The sequence below is a fragment of the Peromyscus leucopus genome, chromosome 14 (genome assembly GCF_004664715.2).
Source record: "Peromyscus leucopus breed LL Stock chromosome 14, UCI_PerLeu_2.1, whole genome shotgun sequence".
Lineage (NCBI taxonomy): Eukaryota > Metazoa > Chordata > Mammalia > Rodentia > Cricetidae > Peromyscus > Peromyscus leucopus.
The window spans coordinates 24,149,310-24,157,820 of NC_051075.1; the positions used below are offsets into that span (position 1 = coordinate 24,149,310).

Consider the following 8,511-nt stretch of genomic DNA (forward strand, 5'->3'; position numbering starts at 1 on the left):
CAAGAGATCAAGGTCAGCCGGGACTACATTGGGAGACTGTCTTAGGGTTCTATTGCTGTGGAGAGACACCACGACCACGGCAACTCTTACAAAGGAAAACATTCAATTGGAGTGGCCCACTTACAGTTCAAAGGTTTAGTCTGTCATCTTATTATCGAAGCATGGCGGCATGCAGGCAGACATGGTGCTGGAGAAGAGCACCTGAGAGTTCTACATCTTGACCCACAGGCAACAGGAAGTGGTCTGAAACACTGGGCATGGCTTGAGCATATATGAGACCTCAAAGCCCGCCCCCACAGTGACACACTTCCTCCAACAAGGTCACACCTACTCTAACAAAGCCACGCCTCTCAAGAGTGACATTCCCAGGAGATTATGGGAGTGGCACAATTACATTCAAACCACCACAGAGATCTTCACTCAAAAATATTTTTTTTTGTAAAAGAATATTCAAAGCTAAGGAAGTAGGTTAATAGTAGAGTGTTTGTAGTGTGCACAAGGCAGGTTCAGTCTTTAGTACGCAGGATAAATAAAGAATATTCAAGCCCTATAAAACATAACCTCCCTAATCACCAGCAGCATGTGTTGGTCTGACACCACATTTAATATAATTTATAAGAACACAAAGACAAGCCGAGGCAGTGGTGGCACATGCCTTTAATCCTAGCACTCTGGAGGCAGAGGCAGGTGGATCTCTGAGTTCAAGGCCAGCCTGGGCTACAGAGTGAGTTCCAAGACAGCCAGAGCTACACAAAAACCCTGTCTCGAAAAACAAAACAACAAACAAAACAACACACAAGACAAAGTCCCTTACGCAATCTTAACTTGGTTTGCTTGCTTGTTTTTGTTGTTTGTTGATTTATACAGGGTCTCACTGTATAGCTCTGGCTGGCCTGGAATTCACTGAGAGCCACCTGCCTCTGCCTGCTAAGTTCTGGGACTAAAGGTGTGCGCCACCATGTTCTGCTCCGTGTTTTATGAAAGGGTCTCCTGATCTCCCTACCTCAGTCCCTCTAGTGCCGGGATTACAGGTCACCAACCCCAGCAATTTTACCCCTTTGGTAACAATTTGTTTGTTGGAGCCACGGAGAGAGAGAACTGGGATGTGCCTGTGAAAGGCGAAGACAATAGAGAGGAGCAGCCTGTCTGAGTCTGCCTGTGTCTGGAGGGACAGGTGGCCCAAGCTGCTGCAGCAGGAAGGGAGGGGAGGAAGGAGAAGAAGGATGAGGGGCATGTCACTGAGATGTCAGGGCCAATGCTAACAATCACGTTAGGACCGACAGGAGTCAGGAATGAAGATACCAAAAAGATGCTTTCCTAGACCAGACAAAGAACGTAGATGAGTCAGACTGCCCCCGGGGGGAAAAGCACGGATGTCATCTCTGAGTCAGATTCTGTACACACAAGTAAATGCATTCTGAAAACTCCAGTGGCTTGATGACCAAGAGTTTTCCATGATCCTCACTATCTTTAAAAAAAAAAAAAAATCTGATGTTTCCTGACTAGTTGGTCTGTGTAATCACCATTCTAAGCATTTTACTTGTATATATAAAAAAACCTTTGCAGTCACCCTATGAGACGAGTTATTTATCTGTAGTTTGAGGACAACTGAGAATGATACAGCAGAGGTTAGCCAGCTTGTCACAGTTCCTCATGCAGCCCGGGACGCTTGCCCCCGGAGTTCGCACTGCATATGCTGTGGGTCCCTACAATTTTAATTCATGTCTATAGTTTATTATTTTACTGAGCTCGGTCTAGGCTTGAAAGGGATGATTGGAGACATGCATATCTTGTCCAGATATTAGCTATTTTAACTTTTGTTATGAGGAACACAATTAGAGATAATTTTAAGGAAGTGTAATTGAAGGGAAACAATTCTTTTTATTTTTTCTTGTTATTTTTTTCTTTTTGGTTTTTTGAGACAGGGTTTCTCTGTGTAGCTTTGTGCCTTTCCTGGATCTCGCTCTGCAGACCAGGCTGGCCTCGAACTCACAGAGATCCACCTAGCTCTGCCTTCCAAGTGCTAAGATTAAAGGCGTGCACCACCACTGCCCCACACTTGTAGCTATCATCAAGAGATGGCCTCCTTCCTAAGGACTTGGATGAAGATTGCTGTGTTTAGTGTTGTCCCACACCTAAATGACAATTGATTAGTCTAGTGTGACATCTCTCCATTGTGGCCAGTTGGAGCCTTTCACTAGGGACTGAAAAAGAAACACCTCTTTTTGTTTATTATTTAATTTATAATAAATTAATTAGTGACAGGGCCTCACCGTGTAGCTTTGGGTGGCCCAAACTCACAGTGTAGACCAGGCTGGCCTTGAACTCCCAAAGACCTGCTTGTTCCTGCCCCTTGAGCGCCACCATGCCCAGTTAGTTTTTAATTTGAGAGCTGTTAGGGTATCCTGTGGTTAGAGAGGCAGACGAACCCCATGGAGATGGCTCATTGGTTAGAGACTCTTGCCACCAGCCTGAGGTGGATCCTGTGGTGTTTAGAGAGAATTGATTCCCACATATTGCCTTCTGACCTCCACATTCATGTATGGCACAGTGTGGCACACACACACACACACACACACACACACACACACACACACACACCACAATAAATAAAAAAAAAATGTAATTTAAAAGGAAAGAGCCTGATTGTCAGTAGGTGGAGAGAAGCCCGTCTATAAAGAGAGAGGAGACGAAAGAAGGCATGTCCATTCAGCATTCACAGGCTCCTTATGTCCAGTTTCATTTGAGTCTGGGTTTTATGAGACACTTCTCTGCTTACATATTTTCAAATACTTATCAAACCCCTCCCCTGTGTTTAAAGTTTATTTGGTGTTAGCCCTGGCATGACACTTGGGTAGTGGGTTGCATTGTTCACACACAGATTTCTCTCTTTGCATTCTATAACCGTGTACAGTACTGATACACACACACACACACACACACACACACACACACACACACACACACACTTCTCGAGAGCAGTCCTGCACACAGCATGCAATGATGTATGTATACTCTTGAGCCCAGGATGTGACTGATGGGGGAAACTGGAGCAGGCATGCTTGGAGAAGCGATGTAGCGCTACGAGACGCATCGGGTTTGAAGGGCGGCTAGGGCCGGTGCAGAGTTGGTGTCTCAGGAGCGGGTACTCCTGACACGGACCAGTGTAGCACCGCACGAGCGCCACTCAGTAGCCATGTCCAGCTGTAAGGGTTTCTAAGTGTGGGAAACTGAGGTCCATCCCCCGACGGCACCATACAACTGCACCAATCACAGATCAGACCACAAAAGGACATGCCTGACCTCCAACAGAATTCCACGGCAGCCTAGGCAGGGGGCATCGTGTGACATTAGAAGACTTGGAGTGGCAGCTGTTTCTGGGTCCTCCTGAAGTCTGTCTGCACCCTTCCTCAAGTCTCTCCATCAGGAGTCAGTCATCTTCTCAACACAAGGGTCTGTTTTTGTTTTTGTTTTGTTTTGTTTTTTTCCAAGAAGCACAGAGCACTAAGGAAGACCGCTATTAATCATAGCAGAGACTGGACGTACCTACCTAAGATCCTTCATTTTACTTCCCGCCAAATCTGTCCCAGAAACTCCAGTGGTCCAGGGTGGGCAGCCTTTCAGCTGGATCACCTTGTTGTCTCTGGCAACCACCTGCTTGTCAGCTTCTTTCCACTGTTTCTTTCCTGCATCAGTGCCCAATTCTGGGTGCAAATTCCTCGGGAGGCACCAGCACATTCTTTCCACACGGGCACACTGGCGTCTCCAAGCCCCACAAGGACTCATCCCTCACAGCTTAAAGGATGAATGCCCAGCCTTTCCTCAGTCAGATAAGGAATCAGGCTAAATCCACATCCAAACCACTTCCAATAACGCAGTTTTGGGGAAAGCCACAGAGGTCAAGATAGGTAGATAGATACTCGTTAAGAAACTTGCCAGCAACTTGCAATTTGGACTGAACTTCATAAAGATGTTCATGTACCTATGATGACTGTGGCTTCTAATAAGTTTTGGTTTTACTCAATTACTGGGCAAGCCTCAGTGAAACTTTTCACTATTAGGATAAGAATTTGTACTGTATCAAGCTTATAATAGAAAAAATAAATAAATGAAATGGAAAAAAATAAAAAAGAAATATTATACAGTAGTTACAATACCAAACTGGTGTAAAATTGATCTCCTGGGTGTTTATAATCATTCTTGGAGGCAATTCTAATGTGGTTAGAGGGACTAAAAGGGTGAATATTTCTCCCCTTACCGTACAAAGTCAATGAGGTCCCAGGGACTAAGGCCAATGAACATTTGTTGTTGTGTTCATGGAGACCCCACTCAATGAATCTGAAACACTGTCCAGTCTACAAAAGGAGGCTCAATGTGGGGAAGATTTCCTCGAGGCTTCAAAGGAAGCCGCAGTGCATACAGCAAAGCCTTTGACTCATCCTCACATTGATGGATGACTGGTAAAAGAAAGGTTAGGAGAGTCTGAAGTTCCTCTCAAGCCCAAGTGACCCCTGAGGACTAGTTGCCCCACTGGCCTTGACTGCACAGAAAGAAAGGTTAGTTTTAACCGCCTGCATGGTCTTCAGCATCCAGAAGGAACGTTTAAGCAAAGACCGAGGGAATCGGTAACACCCCAAGGGCTCGCACTCCACGGACATTAGATGCAAGTCTATACGAGGTGTTATTTAGACGACCAATGTCGCTGATATTTTCTTCTTGGTAAAAGGACTTTGCCCAGATGTGAGATGACAGGACTTGGCTCCCTGAACACCTGCCCACAGCCAAGGAAGACAGGCCCATGATTGTTTAAAGCCCCAAATTAAATGATGCTAAATGCCTCTTTTCTCCCTCTCCGGAGCCACATGGGAAAGGTTTCATGCTGACTTTTGACTAATGAAGAGTGAGAAAGCTGATTGTGGGTTCAACACACTGGAGACCATCCAAAGAGGTCAGAGAGAAACATCTACTAGATGGGACCTACTCTACTGTGAGTCCATCAAGAATATCTTTTGGACTTTGGGCATTTTAGTTCTTTCCAGGCACCAATAAAGGAATTCCTTTCCTGTTCTGTAACTGGAGGGAAAAAAGATGTTCATGTAATGCTAGACCAAATTTAGGCGGCTCTTTTCTTCTTTTTGATATGCCCAGTTGTGGTAAGGGCCAGCTTGGAGTTTGTAGTCATCCTATAGTCTTTGTCAGAGACAGTTTTTTGTTGTCGCAAGGAAAGGGCTGCCACGCTGGGGATCCAACATGTCTCCCTTGAGTTTGTCTGTTACGACATCGAGGAGAGCAACTTCACCTGCCAAGTCCTTCATTAAGATTCTGGATGGCACAGACCATGGCTCTTGTATAATATTAGAGGGACCAGCCTTAATATTATACATCCCAGGGGCTCAGGAGAGAGAACTGCGAATGGCGAGGACTATTTTCAGGAAATAGAATCTCAGTACACCGAGCTCTATAGTCCACTTGCTTTAATTCCTCTGGCATAACATCCTTTATACACAGCTTCAGTTCTGTTCTCCTGCCTAGCTCCTTTCTTGCCTGATTTCTCTCTGTTTATCTACTGCTCCCTCTTAAGTTCTATCTTAATTCTCTTGTCTTAATTTTGCCTCATGTAGGTCCTTTTCACCTTGTTCTTACCTAGCTAGGGCTTCCCCATCTGGCTCTTCCTCATCTTCCATCTCGTTTTTCTAGTACTCTCTTCTAGCCCTTCAATCTAGTTCTTCTCCGTCTCAGTTTGTTCCTCTCAAGTTCTTACCTGTCTAGTTCTTCCATTCTCTTTTTTCTTCTCCATCCTCCATGTGCCCTGGAAGTCCTGGTATATATACACTTACAAGCAGTAATCCCTTAGCAGTGCAAAGCCAGGCTTCCAGGGTCAAACAGAGGGGTGATAAGAATCACATAGGGAGGCAGTAACCGTTAATTATCATGTGCAACCCCAAAGGGAAGTGACCAATGGGGAAATGAATTACCTAAAGGCTAAATTCAGGTAATATCTAAGAAGAGGGCTCTTACATGCTCGAATATAGTCTTAAAACGTGATTGGTAGAAAATGTTAAGAATCTATAAGTTGCTAGGTCAATGGGAGAAAAAAAAAAACTGTCTTTTTTCCTGTGGCTCCTATTTGTCCAAGCTATCTGCCGTTTTTCTGCAGGGTGGGGGAAAGTGTGCTCAATCGCTAGGCAACCTGTGTACAGCTAGATGCCTCTGGTGATAGTTAAAGGGAGATCTGGAACAAGAGGTAAGGTTTGGGAAAGCAGGAAGTAAAGCTTAATTGGCACATCCGCCAGGTCTTCTCAAACAGGTAGCCTGGATGCTTAAGTCTGTTCTTAGAAAGTACGGAGGTATCTCTGATAAAGTGCTTTCCTCTATCTGGGATGGACCTGGCCAGATGCTCCCAATAATGATAATTACAGGGAGGCTTGAACTAGGGTTCTGGCTGAGCATAGCTGTCAGCGCAGAAGGTTATCTAAATATTCCTAGAAGTGGTTAGGTAAGTAGTTAGAGGTCTATAAAATTAGTAAGGCTGTAAGAAAGGAGGGTCCCAGCTAAATTGTGTAAAGCTATTACTTAATGTCTACCTGACCTAGGCAGTGTCCCCTTGTGGAATTTACCTTAAATCAGGAGACTTGCATGTGGACTGTTAATACTGCTAGTCCTTGAAAGTGGCCATTTCTGATTCCAGAGAAAGCCTTTCCTGAGGCAGTTCTCCAAATACCTGGAATGTGTATGTCCAGAGACTGATCAGTCTACACTGTTAGCCCTTCTTAGGGAAAAGTCAATTGGGAAAGCTATGAAGGCACACATGATTCTCATAAGCAGTATGTTCTTAACCACGGAGCCATCTCTCCAGCCACTGGATTCGGTGTCTGATGTTTTGAAACTGTTTCGTTTTATTTATGTGTCTGGGTGTTTTGCCTGTATGTCTGCGCCCGTAACCACTGAACCGTTCCGTTCCCCTCAGCCCTGTGCTTGCTTTGTAGGTTAAGCAGTGTGACTTCATAACATCTGTGATAAAGACTGGCACCACCACCCCCATAGGAAAAACACAGGTGTGACAAAACTCATTTAGCCCCTATTTTCAAGACGGAACTGCAGGTTAAGTGACTTAGTCAGAGTCACACAACCAGCTGACGGGACCAGAGCCACCCTCCCCTGCGCCACTCACCTCCCCGCTTCTGTGCCATGAGGCATCTCTCCAGGGAGGCGTCAGGATGCACCAGACAGGAGTATGTTTACTTGTCTCGGGTTGTACTGGCTACACAATTAGTGAATCAGAACACAGTTAACAAGCCGGGCGGTGGTGGCGCACGCCTGTAATCCCAGCCCTCGGGAGGCAGAGGCAGGCGGATCTCTGTGAGTTCATGGCCAGCCTGGGCTACAGACTGAGATCCAGGACAGCCATAGCTACACAGAGAAACTCTGTTTTGAAACAAACAAACAAAAATAAATTATATTACAAGCACTTATGGTCAAAAAAGAAAATCCTTAACTTTTTTAAAAAAATTATTGTTATTATTATTTGTCATAGAAGGACAATAATAATAACCCTAATTGTCATGCCCCATCCAACGACTGAGGGATCTGGATGCAGAGATCCACGGCTAGGCTGGGGGGGGGGCAGCTTCAGGAGTCTAATTAGCGAGAAAGAGGAGGGTTTATATGAGCGAGAATTGTTGAAACCAAGGTTGGATAAAGCACAGGGACAAATAGCCAAATGAATGGAAACACATGAACTATGAACCAATGGCTGAGGGGCCCCCAACTGGATCAGGCCCTCTGAATGGGTGAGACAGTTGATTGGCTCGATCTGTTTGGGAAGCATCCAGGCAGTGGGACCGGGTCCTGTGCTCATTGCATGAGTTGGCTGTTTGAAACCTGGGGCTTATGCAGGGATGCTTGGCTCAGTCTGGGAGGAAGGGACTGGACCTGCCTGGACTGAGTCTACCAGGTTGATCTCAGTCCTCAGGGGAGTCTTTGCCCTGGAGGAGGTGGGAATGGGGGATGGGCTGGGGGGAAGAGGAGGGTGCGTGAGAGGGGAGAACAAGGGAATCCGTGGCTGATATGTAGAACTGGATTGTATTGTAAAATAAAATAAAAAAATAACAAAAAAATTATTATTGTTATTATTATTTGTCATAGAAGGTGTCTATTTGTTACTTAGATATACATAACAACTTCAGGAACAATTGCTCAAATATTTTAATCCAAATTGTATCTAGAATGGAGAGAAGAATTTGAGGCTATACGGGACAGGGTGCACACACTTGGGTTGATCTAAACTTCCTGAGAAGTGGGGTGGGCTTGGAAACTTCCTGTTTGGTTGTATTGAAGAGCCAGAGGACTGGAAACTTCCTGTTCAGACGTAATGGAGAGCTAGAGGATTGGAACACATGAGTCTACCTTTCTCATTCTAGTCGTAGGATTAATTAAAACTGCCAATTTGAGATTATTCATAACCAAAGGCACCCAAGTGCGGTATTGTGTTAACTGTATTTGGGGAAGACA

The 8,511-nt window shown here is 45.1% G+C and overlaps 1 pseudogene; it reads right to left on the bottom strand.

Annotated features, from left to right (window-relative positions):
- Positions 1–3,546: 3,546 nt before the first annotated feature.
- Positions 3,547–7,197, bottom strand: LOC114693395 (annotated as a pseudogene).
- Positions 7,198–8,511: the final 1,314 nt, after the last annotated feature.